The sequence below is a fragment of the Podarcis bocagei genome (genome assembly GCF_964188305.1).
Source record: "Podarcis bocagei genome assembly, chromosome: 14".
In the NCBI taxonomy this organism is placed as follows: Eukaryota; Metazoa; Chordata; class Lepidosauria; order Squamata; family Lacertidae; genus Podarcis; species Podarcis bocagei.
Window position 1 is genome coordinate 35,837,612 of NC_138139.1, and position 18,583 is coordinate 35,856,194.

At 44.3% G+C, this 18,583-nt stretch overlaps 1 protein-coding gene and 1 long non-coding RNA gene across 16 annotated transcripts in view; both read right to left on the reverse strand.

Annotated features, from left to right (window-relative positions):
- Positions 1 to 18,583, reverse strand: part of RBFOX1 (RNA binding fox-1 homolog 1) — a 1,500,640-nt gene that overhangs the window by 1,269,060 nt on the left and 212,997 nt on the right. The gene's annotated exons all lie outside the window — the stretch shown is intronic.
- LOC308573370 lies at positions 2,538 to 8,333 on the reverse strand. The gene is made up of 2 exons (XR_014002062.1): positions 8,171 to 8,333; positions 2,538 to 2,735 (listed from the first exon to the last, which is right to left on the reverse strand). It is a non-coding gene; the product is annotated as an uncharacterized lncRNA (long non-coding RNA).

The following is an 18,583-nucleotide window of genomic DNA, read 5'->3' on the forward strand; positions in this document are numbered from 1 at the left end:
CTCTGAGCTAGATGATGACTGAAGGATGACAGGTACCTAATTTAAAACAGGTGTGCAGCTGCCAAGGCAAATATCTCATTTATGTGACAGGCATTGTGTGAAGCCTGGAACTCAAGAGTTTGTTTCTGCTGAGGTGTTTTAAAGCAGTTAAAATGGCAAAATGGCAACACTCAAGGGTTCTGTGCTAGCTACATGGAGTTGAAAAAAATCTCAGCTTCATTGTTCAAGCAATTCACAAAATAGGAGTTGTGATTTATTTCATTTTGCAGGGTTTGGGGTGCTGTTGTTTTTCAAGAGGTTGGGGATGGCTTTGGGCAACCTCTGATGCTTATCTTGGTGGATTAACTAACGCTGAAGTTCCTGGAAGCTTGACAAGCTCAGTACAGTGTGGGGCTGGCAGTAATAATAATAATAATAATAATTTTTTATTTATACCCCGCCCTCCCCAGCCAAGGCCGGGCTCAGAGCGGCTTACAAGCAATAATAAAAACAAGATGAGTGATTACAACTTAAAAACAAAAATAAAATACAACATTAAAATAATGGAACATTAAAATATTAAAATGGAGCCTCATTGCAGGAGAAGGAAAAGAAAAAAGAAAAAGGGGGCAGAGGGAATCAAATTGGCTCCAATCCAAAGGCCAGGCGGAACAACTCTGTCTTACAGGCCCTGCGGAAAGAGATCAGATCCTGCAGGGCCCTGGTCTCATGAGACAGAGCGTTCCACCAAGTTGGGGCCAGTGCTGAAAAGGCCCTGGCTCTGGTTGAAGCCAATCTAACTTCCTTAGGGCCTGGGACCACTAGGGTGTTGTTATTTATGGACCTTGAGGCTCTCCGTGGGGCATACCAGGCGAGGCGGTCCCGTAGGTACGAGGGTCCTAGGCCGTGAAGGGCTTTAAAGGTCAAAAGCAGCACCTTAAATCTGACCCTGTACTCCACCGGGAGCCAGTGCAGCTTGAAAAGCACTGGATGAATATGCTCCCATGGCAGAGACCCTGTGAGGAGCCTCGCTGCAGCATTCTGTACCCGCTGGAGTTTCTGGGACAGCTTCAAGGGCAGCCCCGCGTAGAGCGAGTTACAGTAGTCAAGCCTGGAGATGACTGTCGCAGTAGAGCCGATCCAAGACTCCTGCCACCATGCTCACACCATAGTGAGCGCTCTGCACCTCACCCTGTCTCCTTTTCCTGCTCAGGAACCAGCAGTGATGCTCATTGTTCAGAAGGCCATTAAGCTGCACTGCCGTGCCTGTCCCACTCTGCTGATTTCTACTGGTTGGCTGGACCAGTGGTCTGATATAGTATAAGGCAGCTTCCAGTGCTCTTATGTTCCTGTATAGACTACTGGTGATGGAAAACTGAGGATGAGAAGCAAACAACGTGGTCAAGATGAACCTAGTCCATGCCAGGTTGACAACCAAGTAGGGATGCAAACCTACTTAAATCACACATTCTAAAATACACTCATCCTTCAAATTCCACACTTCTCCAAATTTGGTGATTGGTGATGCTGTTTTCCACACACACACACCCAAAAGTGTACAAAGTGTGTTTATTAGTAGAAGGTGTGCATTTAAATGCTTAGAAGTGTGTAGTTGGCAAAACTGTATGCAACATGTGTCTGTTTGGAGAAATGTGCATTAAAATGCTGACAAAAATCATGAACCAATGCTGGTGTGGTTAACTGGACAAAAGGCTGGAAAAGTGAGAAACTAGGTGAAACCAAAATTGACATATTTGTTCATCCCCACAACCTAAGCCTGAGGGAGAATATCAGGTTATATCCAAATGTTTACTCAGAGTAGACCCATTGAAATAACTTATTCATGCTTAGTCATTTTAATGCATCTATTCTGAGTAGGACCAACATCGGAGACAACCCAACCTTTCACAATCCTCCCTTGTATTGGAGTTTGCTGGATCAGGCCTATGGCCCATCTAGTCCAGCATTCTCTTCTCACAATGGCCATGCAGATGCCTCTGGGAAACTGGCGAGCAGGACCCAAGCAGAAGACCAAGCTCTCCTCCTGTGGTTTTCAGCATTAATACCTCTGAATCTTGTGTAGAGAATGTGAACGGTCATTACACTGAATATTTTAAGGGTAGAAGGCAGAATTCTCCAACGGCTGGGTGAGTGAGGTGGGAGAAGAAGTGAAAAAGATAAACAACAACAACAACAACAACAACAAATGCTACAATACTTATGATATCCTCACCTTGCAATGTGACCACTGCCCTGGTGATGTAGGAAAACATCTGCTGTTTGTCTGTTAATTTCCCAAACATTTCAAAAATAATGATATCCATCACTCCCGTTTGGTCTACAATGCATATGAATTGTATCAGGCAGCTTTGCTAGGAACTCAACCATTTCCAGATAGAAATTAGCTGAGCCCTCTATTCTTTCTACTGTAGGGATTTGAATGATGCTATTATCCTAGATGCAGCAGGTGCCAATATTCTGCAAAAACATGAATTGCCATAATTATGAGTAGAAGTACTTGGGATATTTATTTTTTTAAAAAAAGAAGATAAATAACAAATGGGAAGATAATTTATTCATTAAAAGAAGGAGAAGAAGGCACAAATCTGCTTGTCTTGTTATTCCTTGCATTGGAGCGGCAGGCTTTATTTCCTTCAGATGTTAAAGGGCATCCTTCTGGTGCTGATGGGATGCTGGTGTCCTACACAGCTTCTACAGTATGTGTGCATCCCTTGTTAAGTACAATTGTGCCTATCCTGCAAAAGGCAGACATCTCATTGGAAGCAACAGAATAGGAGTCTGTGCTCAGGAGGATGAGACTTCCAAAACTTCATTGTTCTGTGCATAAGTATATAAGAAAAGTCTGCCGGATCAGGCCAATGGCCCATCTATTCCGGCATCCTGATTGAATAGTGGTTACCCAAATGTCTATGGGAGACCAGCAAATAGGACCCAAGCACAACAGCACCATCACACAATACGTAACTAATTGTCCCCAACCACCCCCACATACTGTTGTATTGCATTTCCTTTGCAGTGAAATACAGTAAATGGGGTGAAATTACATAATGGCAATGTAATTTACGTAAGTTATATAAATTTGATAATAATAATATTAATAATAATAAATAATTTATTGTTTATTATTTATACCCCGCCCATCTGGGTGGCTTCCAACAAAATATGAAAAAACAGTAATACATCAAACATTAAAAGCTTCCCTAAACAGGGCTGCCTTCAGATGTCTTCTAAAAGTCTGGTAGTCGTTGTTCTCTTTGACATCTGGTGGGAGAGTGTTTCACAGGGCAGGTGCCACTACCAAGAAGGCCCTCTGCCTGGTTCCCTGTAACTTGGCTTCTCGCAGTGAGGGAACCACCAGAAGGCCCTCGGAGTTGGACCTCAGTGTCTGGACAGAATGATGGAGGTGGAGACGCTCCTTCAGATACTGGACCGAGGCTATTTAGGGCTTTAAAGGTCAGCACCAACACTTTGAATTGTGCTCGGAAATGTACTGGGAGCCAATGTAGGTCTTTCAAGACCATAATCTTGGCACAGCAGACAATAAGAAGAATAGAGTAGTTTTGTGGCAGGTGAACTGCAGCAGAATGAAAGCAGTTCTGCATATGGCAAATGCAGGGCAGAATAGCCAATAGCTCCCTCTCTCGAATGACTGTTTTGACTACAAATATGAATTTGAATTGGAAACCAATATATTTAAAACTCAAGAGTCCCTTTAAGATGTTTCATATCAAACAAGACAGTCAAGAATGCTTTAACTTTGGTATACAGGACTCAAGGTTCCTTTGCTGACAGCACAGATTTTGACAATCTCAGAGGAACAAAACCTCGCTTTCGGGAACTTTTTGCTGGATTCCACCCATAATTTTCTGCAGGTGATCAGCCAAAGCAAAGCAATGTGCTGAAGGCTCATATGTTCCAGTAGCACACCTTTATGCAGGCAAGGTCCAAGATAAGGAGCAATAATAAAATATCTGGACAAAAGAGTGTAAAGTTCAACCTGCCATAATTTATCACAGCGAGTTTAAGAAAGAAGGTGACACAGTGTTCAGGGCCCAAACTGTCAGCCGCCTGAAATGATGGCTTAGCTGGAATGACTTTCCTCCATTCCATTTTGTGATTAAAGGAAATACAGAAGATGAGCAGGTAATGAAACTTGAGCACTTGCCTGCCCTCCCCCCCCCAAAAAAAGAGAGAGGATAGATGAGCAAATTCCATTCACACAATCCTCCCTTTCTCATAATTTGGGATGTAAGGAGAACTCCTTTTTCGTTCCAACCTACATCCATTGCATGCACTGCAATTAAGGTTCCACAAAAGCAAGCTTATTTGGTGTGATGTTTGTTGTGGTTAGATTTAAGAATGTAATTAATTCCCTTCCCGTTGCATCATTCCAAGTTTAAGTTCAGTTCTCCCCATTTCCAGATCTGTTTGTCACTGTTTTGTTTTTGTTTTTAAATCCTTTGAGATAAATTGTAGGCCTGCCAGTCAGAACAGACAGTTGCAGGCTATGTGGACCAATATGAGGCAGCCTCATATTTCCCAAGTGATGCACAGTTAATCCGATTGCAGATAATAGTATGCCTACAGTGTGCAGCAGTGGTTCAGATCTGCATTTTGAAAGATCTCATCTCTGCCCTTTTAGATGCATGTCTTACCAGCGTGCATGAAGACAGAAATATCAATGGAAATAAAGACACATGTGGGGAAAGTGTGCTACATGCACTTATTGGCACATTTATTTGCCTTTATTCTCCTACGGCATTCATGGCAGATTTGAAAACTGGCCTTTGAAGAGCTTTTCCTTCAATTAATTAATGATTTTATGGAGGATAGGACAACAAGTCATATTGACTATGTACTTCTTCCAGTGTTGGAGGCAATGTGGCGCTGAATACCAGCAGCTGAGAATCACACATGGGGAGAAGGCTCTTGCACTCAGGTCCTGCTTTGAGATTTCCCACTGATGTATCTGGTTGGCCATGGTGAGAACAGGATTGTGGACTGGATGGGCCTTTGGCCTGAACCAACAGGGCTCTTTATATTCTTGCGTTCTTTGTAGCACTGCACATTTCCACACATCTCAGGTAGTTAAGTTGTGTCCGACTCTTCGTGACCACATGGAACAGAGCACGCCAGGCACTCCTGTCTTCCACTGCCTCCCGCAGCTTAGTCAAACTCATGTTCGTAGCTTCGAGAACACTGTCCAACCATCCTGTCCTCTGTCGTCCCCTTCTCCTTGTGCCCTCAATTTTTCCTAACATTAGGATCTTTTCCAGGGAGTCTTCTCTTCTCATGAGGTGACCAGAGTATTGGAGCCTCAGCTTTAGGATCTGTCCTTCCAGTGAGCATTCAGGGCTGATTTCCTTAACAATTGATAGGTTTGATCTTCTTGCAGTCCATGGGACTCTCTTAAGAGTCTCCTCCAGCACCATAATTCAAAAGCATCAATTCCTCTGTGATCAGCCTTCTTTATGGTCCAGCTCTCACTTCCATACATCACTACTGGGAAAACCATAGCTTTAACTATACGGACCTTTGTTGGCAAGGTGATGTCTCTGCTTAAATATCCACATGCCTTTTCCTAGCTGCAGAACTGTTGCAGTCTTATGGAGTTCAATTCTACTCTGAACCCTATAACCACTTTTAGCCGGAGAAGCAAGTCATTCAAGTCAAATGAGGCTTAGCAGCATTAACTATAGGTTGCAAAAGACATACAGAATAAGTAGAGACCGCAACGCTGAAATACGTTTCCTTTCTTTAGGAGGAGGGGAGCGAGAGAAAACACAGTCTTTGAAAGGCTTCAGAGTTGTAACCACAGCCGATACTTTAATTAGGCAATTAGAGCTATTAGAAGTCGACAAAGCTCCAGGCCCAGATGAATTACAACCAAGAAATCTGTCAGAAGAGGAACAGAAAGCCCTTGGCAGGATCTGTAACACTTTAGTAAGTAGATAGGAGAGTGCTGAAGAGGACTGAAGTAGCAACTGATACAATGCTCCCCACTCAAAACACACACACACACAGAGAGAGAGAGATTCTAAGAACGTTGAAAGCAGGAACCTAAAATTATAAACCGTAGACTAACTAAGGAAGGAGCAGTCAATGTAGTCACTCCAGCTCGCATCAATCCTGCCAATGTGGCCATCAGGGATGATGGGAGGTAAAGTCCAGCTGCATCTGGAGGCAGCCATGCTGGCTAACCTAGGAGTAGAGATACCAAGCTCAAAAGGGCCAATGCTCCTCTGTCTTGGAATATGGCAACATACTGTATTTTTAAACTGCACAGTCCAGCAATTGAGACATCAGGTGGCAACTAAGAAGCATAAGGTTTTTTCCAATCCCTACCTGCAGATGTCAGGGATAGAACCTGGGACCTTCTGCATGCAAAGCAGATGCCCTTCCAGTGAGCTACAGTCTCCCACCTGTTTCAATTTCATGAGAGAATGCAAGATGGAAATAAGCCTTTTCCATGATGTGGGTAGGACCCAAGCTCCACCCACTCACAAGAGGAACGGTAAGAGAGATAAGACCCTTTTTGAGAGTAGGAGGTCTGCAATCATTTCCAAAAAGTAGGGGAAAAGGTTGAATAAAGTGGGTCATTGGTCTAATCCAGCTCTGTTGGTATAACATGAAACTCTTAAACTCAGGTTGTGTCTTCAAGCCCCACACTACAAGTATATGATTCTAAGAGGGATTTTCTAGGTCAGAGATAGCAAACATTATGCCCTCAGTATGTACTAGGATTACAACTCTCCCGAGCCTTAGCCAACATGGTCAATGGTTGTAGATGATGGATGTCATCTGGACCATTCCACGTTGGCTTCTCCTGAATTAGAGCATGTTAGCATTTTCAAAGGATGAGTGGACACATTCAGAAGTTCACAGGCCAGTTCATCATTCCACATTCTTTGGATCAGATTCGGACTGAGCCAAAATGACTCACATTTCCCTGCAATTTCCTCCGCGCTTCGATCAAAATGTGTCACTTTCCCAGAAATGTTTGGCACCCCTCTTCAATATGTTTGGAATGACACTCTCTCCAGGAATCCTTCAATCTGCTTCTTGGATAGTCTACAGTGTAGCTCTCATCATCTTCAATCATATGTTTCTGCACAGCAAAACAGTTGGAAGCAGAAATGCTTCTGAATACCACTGGCTGGAAACCGCAGGAGGTAAGAGTGCTCTTTTGCTTGAATCCTGCTTGCAGGTTTCCCACAAGCCTCTGGCTGGCCACTGTGAGAACAGGATACTGGATTGGACGGCAGAAGCAGAGTTGCATCTGGCTCAGGAGGAGGAGGAGGAGATACTATGAAGCCATAGTGCAAGGAGAGTTTTGAACATGTTGGGCCTGTGGCGGTGGGCAAGGGTGTATCATTCAATCTCCAGGCAGCCAAATGTCTTCGCAAAGACCACATTTCAAGTGGGAATCATAAAGAGCTTCAATTGGGGTAGCAATTGTCTCATCTGCACTATACATTTAAAGCAGGGTCATACCACCTTTACAATCATAGTTGCCCCAAAGAATCCTGGGAATTGTTATTTGTTAAAGGCATTTGTGCCCTCTTGTAGCCTTCTCAGAACCAACTGCTTGGCCATTGTAGGAAGCAAGCTATGGACCACATGAGCCTTTTGGATCCAGGAAAAGCTCTCCTTATAAGTCTCTCTAACAGTGAACTTGATTGATGCTTTTGAATTATGGTGCTGGAGGAGACTCTTGAGAGTCCCATGGACTGCAAGAAGATCAAACGCATCCATTCTGAAGGAAATCAGCCCTGAGTGCTGACTGGAAGGACAGACCCTGAAGCTGAGGCTCCAATACTTTGGCCACCTCATGAGAAGAGAAGACTCCCTGGAAAAGACCCTGATGCTGAGAAAGATTGAGGGCACAAGGAGAAGGGGACGACAGAGGACGGGATGGTTGGATAGTGTTCTCGAGGCTACTAACATGAGTTTGACCAAATTGCGGGAGGCAGTGGAAGACAGGAGTGCCTGGCGTACTCTGGTCCATGGGGTCACAAAGAGTGGGACATGACTAAACAACTAAACAACAACAACAACAATGAACTTGGTGGTAAGTGCAGGCTAGTGGAATAGGGCCACTAAAGAACCAGAAGGAAAGTTCCGGGGGGCGGGGCGGCATTTGCACTATACATTTAAAGGGATATCATACCACTCTAAACAGCTGTGGCTTGCTCCAAATAATCCTGGGTTCTGTAGTTTGTTAAGGGTGCTGAGAGTTAGGTGACCCAAGTTCCGGTCACAGAGCTACAATTCCCAGAGTGGGAACAAACAATGCCACTTCCCGGGGAACTCTGGGAATTGCCGCTCTGTGAAAGGACAAGGACTCTCCCAGCAATACTCAGCACCCTTGACAAACTACAGCTCCCAGGATTCTTCTGGGGAAGCCCTGACTGCTTAAAGTGACATGACACAGCATTAGATGTAACACACACACAAACGCATACAAATCTTCACATTGACATTTAAAAATAATAACCACAAATTGATGCAGAACAAAATTTAAGATTGGAAAGGGGAGAAACGGAAACTGACTGAATCCTGTTAATGGCATGTTATGCACTTTGAGGAGTACTGAAGGCTACATACTTCAGTGGCCCTGCTTTGAGGTGGGTGTGTTATAAAAGGCTTTAAAAAATAAACCAAGTGGGGCAGAGCTGCACAATCACTTAGGCAGAGTTGTCACTTAATGATTTTCAAATATAATTAAAAACATATTCTAATATAAGGTTCCCTGCCAATGTCAAAATATGTTCCAGCCAAGTGAAATTAACCTTCAGAAGCTACTTTAATCACAACACTGTGGTTCTCTCCCATCTGCCAGTCATTGATACCTCTCCACCTGAGCCCTGTTCATCTACCTTAGTGCCAAAGGAAAAGAACAATGGATTGCACCTTGATGGCTAATGCAAGGCACAAGCACAACAACAACAATTATTTAGCATGGACCAGTGGCCAAAAATCAGTATGCTAAAGACCAGATACTACAAATAGTTTCACGTGACATTTAATGGAGGATAAGACTATCGGTGGCTAGTAGTCACGATGACTATGTTCAGTCTCCATGCCTGGTATGAAGAAATTGGATACAGAGAATATTTCCCCCCATTCCCTCTCTCATAATACTGGACCTCGGGACCATCTAGTGAAGCTGAACACTGGAAGATTCAGGAGAGCCAAAGAAAGCACTTCTTCACACGCGCATAGTTAAACTATGGAGCTTGCTTCCACAGGCTGTAGGTATGGCCAGCATCCTAGATTACCGTATTTTTCACTCTATAAGACGCACCAGACCACAAGACGCACCTAGTTTTTGGAGGAGGAAAACAAGAAAAAAAAATCTGAATCTCAGAAGCCAGAACAGTGAAAGCAGCAATCCCTCTTGCTTTTCTGGCTTCTGGGATAGCTGCGCAGCCTGCATTCGCTCCATAAGACGCACACACATTTCCCCTTACTTTTTAGGAGGGAAAAAGTGAGTCTTATAGAGCAAAAAATACGGTAGTTTAAAAGAAGATTAGACAAATTCATGGAGGAGCTATCAATGACCGGCTAGCCATTATGGCTATGCTCTATCAGTGTTTCCCAAACTTGGGTCTCCAGCTTTTTTTGGACTACAACTCCCATCATCCCTAGCTAGCAAGACCAGTGGTCAGGGATGATGGGAATTGTAGTCTGAAAACAGCTGAAGACCCAAGATTGGGAAACACTGTTCTGCCTCCACTTTCAGAGGCAGTATGCCCCTGAATACCAGTTGATGGGAATTACAAGTGCATAAAGTTGCTGTTGCACTCAGGTCCTGTTTGGGGGATCTGGCTGGCCACTATGAGAACAGGGCGCTGGGCTAGACGGGCTTTAACCTGATCCAGAAGGGCACTTCTCATCTTAGAAAGGACCCTGGTTAAAACACTAGGCAATTTGTCTGCTCACCTTTTCTGGTGTTCGACGTTGCGGCCAGGCATCTGGTCCCCTGCAGTGATCCAGCGGAGGGGGGGGGGAGATTGATGCGCCCCCTTGTTGCTGTCCTGGCCATGTCACTGGTACTGGGCAGGCCCCTGCCCAGGGGTGGCCCTGCTGTCCAATCAGCACTGGTTGGAGGTGTGGCAGCAGGAATTTAATCTGTGACATGGCCGGGGAGCCCTCCTCTCTCTCCCATTGCCAGATCTCCCAACCCACCCTCTTTTTTATGCTTTGCTATAACACGACCTTGCTATGGACAAATGTCGGCCGCCATATTGTTGGGGCCAGGTAGGATGTTTTTTTCCACTTGGCAAATTGGCACCAGCCATTTGGTTTTCGCCTACCTTGTAGCAATCATAAAAACGTTGTGAGGTTAGGCATTGGGTAAGCCTTTGTTTGAATGGAGGGGAGGTTGTAGCCTCTGCCTGCCCCTCCTCATGAAAGGTATCCTGTTAAAGGGATCTGGGGGTTTGGATTCTGTCTGATGCCCAGACGTGTGGGCTAGGGCCATGCCACAACCCCAATAGGGACCCCTATGGGTGCCCCTATTGGATGTAAGTCATAGGGGCACCCTATTGGTGGTTTACCCTTAGATGGACTCCTTGCAGATGGGTGGGAGTCAAGATATAGCCTGGCTTCACCCAATGCCTAAGCCAAACCGCTCCCACATGTAGCCAATAAAGTTGTGGCCTATTTGAACCCATAAACCTAAATACTTCTGTCCGTGTGTTTATTATCCACTAGGGTACTGCAGGTCACAGGGCCTTGGCACACAACAACAATTACCAGAGTGAGTAGCAGGCAGGATGGGTAAATGGCTTCCACAAGATATACTACATTTCATGGGAAGCCAAAGGAGCTTTGATAAAAGTGGTGGAACGTCTGTGTGTCCTCACTTATTCCTAAAAGAACACCTTGGGATCCCTTGTGGGATTTTCATGCAGACCTCTCCTTTGATGAATGCCCTTTGACAGCCAGAATAAGGAGACAAGCTGAACTCAACTGCGGACAAATTAAAAGCCAGCCACACGCACTGTGTATCATATACTGTGAGTTGACGGAAATCATCATATAAGCAAATAATAAGCAGTATCCCTCTCCCCAAAGTGCAGCTATTCCTTATATCTTGCTGAAGTCAGCATGAAAGGAAATACAGCAAGCATGAATTTACGATGGAGACAGGTTGATTTGGTGTGAAAAAAGAGGTTGGTGAGGGAGGGAGCAGATGCTGCATTCTTGGGATTAAAATAATGACAACATAGGTTGATTGGTTCCTTTGGGTGGGGGGGGGGAGAAGTTTGACTGTGATGAATGTTTGGCCTTATCTTGACTCTTAGCTGTAATACCATATATTGCTATTCAAAATAGGGTAAGATAATAACAACCTCTGAAGTGGTACTACAGAAAACTAACAGCGCTTCCATTCTAATAGCCCAAAGCCTCTCATTGTGAAATGAGGAATTCAGTAACTTATAAGGGTTTGGGGTGGGGGGGAGCTGCAGTTAAAAACATTTTTAGGGCAGCTGGGGGGGATTATTGGATTTGTAATTTAGCACATAAAAATTATATCCTTTGCAACCCATCTAATGGAATTCTCCTTCTCTCCAACTTGGGTTCTCTGAATGATTGCAATATATCACGATGGACAATCGAAACAGGCAAGGCAAAGCAGAACTGCTCTCAGAATGCATTCATGAATCTCATTGTGATCCTGCTGATAGCATATGGTCCCTCTGAGTTTTATAAGAATGTTTGTGTGTGTAGATTGCACAGTTTATAATATCCTTACCTCTATCAGTGCGGTTTACAATGATAATTTTGGCAAAGCTGTTGCCTAACGACTTTCAAATATAATTATAAACGTATTTCAATATAAAGTGTGTTGCCAAAGTCAAGCATACACCAGCTAAGTGAAATTAACCTTCAAGTGATACTTGAATAACAGTAAACCACAAGGGTATGTAAGAGATTAGATATACTGTAGTCTAATTATGTTACAATAATTCACCTCATTAATCTCCTAGGAAACAATAACCACAACAGTTAAATGCTGTAATTAACAAACCCTATTTCAAACTTGATTTTAATTTTATACGACTTTGCAATATTATCTAGTGCAATTATATAAAAGACAAACAACAACAACAACCAAAAGAGATAAAGCAAATGTTAAGTTCTCTAGAGAAGACATCCAAAACAATCTGATGCCTTTAACCTGAGAGAAGGAAGAAAAAGTAGGCCAGGCATGCTTAGGAGATTTCTCGCCTTTAGAAAGCCTTGTCAATATGGAGAACGACGCCTTTTCATTCCCATTTGCCTCTCTGGAATCCAGAGCCAAAAATGGCAATGTTTCCCAAATGTGCAGTTTAGAAAAACCTCCTGCCCTTTAAGCAGTTTGATATTACAAGAGGATAGCTTTGAATTCATAACATTCAGATGAGGGCAGCAAAAGCAAAAGCCAATTCATTCTGTAGGTTGGCTGCCAATTACATTCCCAGAAAGATTTAAAGTGTTGCTATTAGGGTCTGGGACCTGGGTGTTTGCCAAAGCACTGCATCCCATACGAAGCTGCCTGTTATTTAAGATCAGTGGTGGGAGGGGCTTTGATGGTCCCCTCGATTGAGGATATATGGGCCTCCTCAGTATTCATTATGGAACAGGGCTGAGTTGAAATGTGCCTCTCACCCATTTTTCTATCCTGATGTTTGGGATGGTTCTGTCCCAAAACACAACAATGGTGGCTTTTACTTGTGAATAAAGGAAGAGATATTCATGCAGGCTAGTAGCAGTACAGACTTAGCAACAAGAACAACATCCAGAAGATTCCAAGATGCACAAGCAAGGTGTCAGGGACTGGACTGAAGGGGACAGACAAGATGGAGGAGGAGGAATGGTGGAGATCTCCCCCCCCCCTTCTTCTGATGATTCCAGAGGAGAGGGAAGCAGTTTTGATTGGCAGCAGGGGTTTGAGGAGGGTCACAGCACAGAGATAGGCGAACAGAAGAGTCGGGAGGTGTTAGGAGAGGGGAGGAGGAGAGGCAGAGCAGCCAGCTGACACGTTGTCACTGGTGTGTATTTCTGACCCCCCTTCTCCCAGAACTAGGTGTTTGCTAAGGGTGCAGGAACAAAGGACTCAGAGACAGTTGACCACGAGTGGCCACCGCAAAGGGAAATGCTGTTGCTAGGAAGGAGGGAGGAGGGGCTCAGTTGGAGCAATGCCATTATCAGGGCATACTGCATTCTTTTGTCTCTCGCTATTATGAATGAATAAACTCTTTAAAAAGGACTCTACCTTGTTTTCTCTGCTTCTTGCTGCCACCAGGGGATGGATATAATTCCCAAAACCTTGACACAAGGCAATAGGTTGAAAATTAAACAGTAGATATGGAGAAGTTCTAACAGTTAACTTGACCCTCCTGCCAAGTTTTTAAAGATGAGGTGGGATGAGTTCACTCATGGGACTCTCTCACTCTATGGGAAATCTACGCATATGCACTCCATCTGGGCAGGTGCTTCTCTTCCCACCTATGAAGGCAACGCCAGGTTCTCAGTCACAAGGGTTTGTGTCTTGCCTTTCTGACTCTACCTCTGCCACCCCCTCCTCCTGCCCAATTCCTCCCTCTGGCTGACCAAAGTCTTCTTCCCCTCCCTAAGGAGGGTCTGTGCTCTGCAGGAGGGGTGAGATCTGCTTCCCCGTCTCCAACATACAGAGTCACAAGTGGAGAACATCCATGGTCTACCCATGCACGTCAGCCTTCCAGCAACTGCCAAACCCTGCTTCTTCTCCTCCTTCCTCCACCTCTGTCTGAAGCTGGCAAAGCAGATCCTGACAGAACTGAAGAGCCCAAGACAGGCACAATTTCCCCTAGGATGCCACTCAGAATGATGCTACATGATGACTGAACCCACTTCAATCATTCTTACACACAAACACAATCACTATCACATGAGGGGGAGAGTGGGGATGAGCCCGTTGACCCCTTCCTATCCTGCACTTACACATTCAATTTGTTGGAGAATCTCGTGTCATATTTAAGTTATATCAACCTTTACTTATGCCATGATCTGCAGAGATAAAACATCTCACATGTTCAGATTCACATACCTGTTCACACTGTTTCATGGTAGAGAAACTAGTTTAGGGTTACCAGATGTCCCCAGTTCCCGGGGACAGTCCCAGGATTTGCAATCTGTCTCCGGACAAATTCCATCCCTGGAATGTCCCCAGATTTGCAAATCTGTCCCTGGGAAATGTGGCAGCGGCAGTCTCAGCAGCCCAGAGCCAGCCTGGTAACCCAGTTGGCTTTGGTTGGCTTCAGGAGCTGCTTGCTGCCACTGCCACTGCTGAAGGGAAACCGGGGACATCTGGCAGTACAGATCGCCTGCCCCCTTCCCCTTTTGTTTTGACAGATCGGGGGAGGCCCAGGAGTCATGAGTGGGTGGCTGTTGCCCAGGAGGCGTGCAAGGTGCACAGTTTCTCTGCCACTCTGTGAAACATAAATGTGCAGAGTTTTTTTAAAAAAAGCTGGGCAACAGTCACCCGCCCACGATTCCTGAGCCTCCCCCGATCAGTCAAAACAAAGGGGGAACGGGGAAGGAGATCGGGGGAGGCTCAGGTGTCACGGGTGGGCAGCACACCATTGCCGTTTTTTAAAAACTCTGTGCATTTATGTTTCACAGGGTGCGAAAGAAGGGCTTTGCACCTTTATACAATATGCATGTGTGCTTGAGCCCAGGGTCTTTTGCCTCACCATCCCCATTACTGACTCCCTGTTGCTACTCAGCTTCAAAAAAAAAAAAGTGTCCCCCAATTCACTGAAAAAAATCTGGTAAGCATACACTATTTGGCACTGGACTTAGCCATATCTGGGTGGAGAAAGGAATTTCATGTGGCTGTTCTGTTTTTATTTAAGAAATATAATAAAGATTTTGGTCCTAAATCCTTTACTGGTGCGCCTCCCACCAGAACCCAGATGCAGTTAGGAATGGTGAACTCTCAATCTCAACTCTCTCCCCCAAACTAGCTACAAAGCAATTCCCCTCACCTGCTGAGCTGCAGATGAAGTAGTGTGATGCTCTGTTTTGTTCAGATGCATTTTAAAATGAAAACTAAAGCATGCTGATGATGATGACTTCAACCCTGTCTTTATAAATATTATCACCTGTTCCATCTTCCCCAAAAGAAAATGAGTTTTCTTTTGTAAGAGCACAACTTTGGTGAGAAATAAACCAAAAGGTTCATGTTCCAATAAAACATAAATGAGGACATTTTTATTTTTAAAAAAGCTGTGCTCAGATGTGAGGAAGTGCATGGGGAAATGGGAGAGAAAAAAATCATTCTCCTATAACAGTTTTCCATTAGGACAATGTAATATGTGCTGAAGTTCAAGTGATGTATGTGTGTCTCCTTGAAGAAGATATTCTGTATATCAGATGCACCATAAATACTAGACGACGTAAGAAACCTCAGGCAAGGCAACTACATCCTTGAGTGGTCCTGAAAAATATACCGCGTGGTTGGAAAGGTGAATTATAGCAGCAAACAAATTTAATACATCTGCTTGCCTAGTGGACACCCACAATTTGCAATTTAATCATCCACGAGTTATGGTGTGTTCATAATTGAATTAGACTTTGAAATAAGGAAATATTGGTTTATAGTGAGGGTTTTATATATATATAAAGGCACCTCTTTTGAGGTTTATAATTATCCTAAAGGAGGATGGTGAGTTGCAAACAAGGGTACAGATTCATCAAGGGAAGTCTTAGAGAGGGGCATGGTGGGAAGAAAGGCTGTGGTGCCAAGAGCTTCAGTGTCTTCAGTATGTGTGAGTGCAAAAGAGAATCTGGGCCCTATTGTTAGGCAAAGTGGGGCAGCTGCTTCAGTCAACAGATGGTGGTGAGGAGCAATGGAAACTGTACAGAGATGGTTCCAGACACACCACTTTAGGGAGGGAGTTCTGAATTTGCAGTAGTGCCGGGGGTTTGGGGAATCACCAAAAAGCTCCTTTCATCGACCCACTGACTCCTCCTCTCTACCTATGTCAACAAAGGAACCATCTGAAGAGCTCCTTCCATTTAACTTAATTCCCAGGGTAGTATATGGGAACGGAGGCACTTTTCCAGATATTTTTAGTTTCTGAGAGATACAGTACCTCATGGAGGAGAGTGCCAATGCAGATCACAGACAGTCTGTGTGGTTCAGATTTGCCTTTATTGCTTTGTTTTTCAGTTCAGAAAAAAAGGATGGTGATGCTACTTAGGGTCATAAGAAGGACTCCATCCAAGAGTAAGACATGGCAGCTACAAGTACCCGCTTGCAAGATGTTCATTTGTCACAGGCTACAGAAATCTAACTTGCAGATTCCTAAAAAGGAGCTGAAGAGATCATATAATTGCCTTACATTCTAGATTATATTATTTTAAAAAAGAACATGTCAGAGCTAATGGTCCCATCATTAGTTGCCGGGTCCTTTTGCCCTCGGTATCATCGCCCAAGCATTTTATTTCACTTCTTGCTCCCTCCCCCCAATGACAATTACACCACAACAAAAACTCTCTAATAGAAAGGGGGAAAGATTAATTGGAAAGTTGATTTGAGAGTACAAATGTTCCAGACCTGACAGTTCTGTAATGTAAGCAATTAAGGCAGCATTTTTTATTAAAAAAAAAAATGAGTTATTGGAGCCAGCAGTATGATCAGCCATTGTTTCCATTGGTGGGGCTACATTTGATCACTGAGTGCACAGAGAGGTGAGAACCATAAGAAACAGGTGAAACCCAGATGGGGAAAGAAGAAGGAATATTTCCTGTCCTGCTGAAGTAAAAGATGGCAGTCCAACATTTAGATGCGAGAAGGCATTGCCACTGAAAGTGAAAAAATGTCCCCCTGCTGCTTTCTTACTTTTGAGGTATCCAAGAGGCCATTTCCTTTCATTATATGAATCAATTCACCAGTGGTATGCACTCTGCAGTGTACTGGCTGCCCATACTTCAATTAAGGTCACGTGGAAGACAACTCTTCCCGTGGGGCTTTCTCAGATCATGAGGTCTGGGCAGCTAGGGAGGCTGCAGATTGCTGGAGAAAGGTGTTAACAGGAAGAAAGTCACCCACTGAGCACCATGATAAAGCAAGCTGAATATCCCACACCCACCAAAATTATAATAAAACATATCCTAAAATGCTCTGAGCATTATCCAGAAAAATGGAAGCCTCTTTTGGAGGTGAATAAAACTTTGGATAAACTGGAGGACAGATTTTGGTGCAGCACTCGACGACACATCTCTCCATTTCACTGGAGAAGAAATAAGAACAATGGATATTACCGAAACCTTGGAGGGTTTGTGGCACTCACCATATATCACATTGTTTTAATACTTACAACATCCTTGCAAGATGGGACGGTTTTATTATCCTTTTATTGCAGATGGAGAGCTCAGAGAAGGTGACTCACCCAAGACCACCTTTTAGGTTTGTGAAAGAGGCAAAACTCAAAGTAATGACTTGCCAGTTTTCATTTCATTTTTCAGACACTGCACTAAAAACCTGGTAGCAGAATCATTGCTGAGAAGGTTCATACATGTAGAGCTAGTGTCATCACCTAGCACCCACAGTGCACTGGCATAACCCATCAGTGCTGGTGTCTGCTCTGTGCCTACACCCTACCATCTCCGGCTCAGGGTTCACTAGCAAAACTGGCCACTCATTGGCCACAGTATCTCCAGCTAGGTTTGGCAGAGACCTCTGCCTCAACCCTACAGAACAGCTACCAGTCAGAGTAGACTAGGGTAGTCAACCAGGGATGATGGTGTCAGGAGTTCAGCCTACACTTGAGTAGGACCCTGGCAGAGACACATGCCCAACTGGCATGTTCCCTCCCTCCTGGTCGTTCATTTGAGAGCTTCAAAAGCTTTCTTCTGCCCAAACATCACAGCGACCAAACATCAGCACACTTAGGGATCTGCAGAGTCTTTGCAGCTTTTCGTGACAGACCTCAGCAACTCAGCATTTTGGCTAATCTACTTTATTTACATATAAACACACACGGAGCACTGCAACATGGCTCCCTCTCTCTCTAGCATCAGACAGCAAAGAGAAAAGAACAAAGGGCAATAGTCCCACTTTACGGAACTCAGTAACACAAACATCCCGCCTCCATCACTTCCCACTTTGTGGTGTCCAAACATATACCATTATGTGATAGACAACAATCCCATGGCAGGAATTCTAACAGTTGGGAGGCAGGGTCCAACCACATCTGGAGGGCACCATGGCTCCTCCTAGTACAGATTATACTGAGCTCCAAAGGACCAGTTTGCTTTCCAGCAATGGATACATCATAGGATGCATATGGTTCTCTCCCTGTCCTATTTGGCAATGGTAGGGATTGAACCTAGGATCTTCTGCATGCCAAGCAGATAGATGCTCTTCCACTGAGTCACAGCCCTTCCTCGTCATCCACTTGTCTTAACTTCACAAGAGAATGTAAGAAAGAAAGATGCCTCTTTCATCATTTGGACAGGACCCAAACTCCACCCACAAAAGGAATGGTAAGAAAGATAAGACCTTTTTTGGGGGGGGAGGGGGCTACATCCTTTTCCAGAGAGA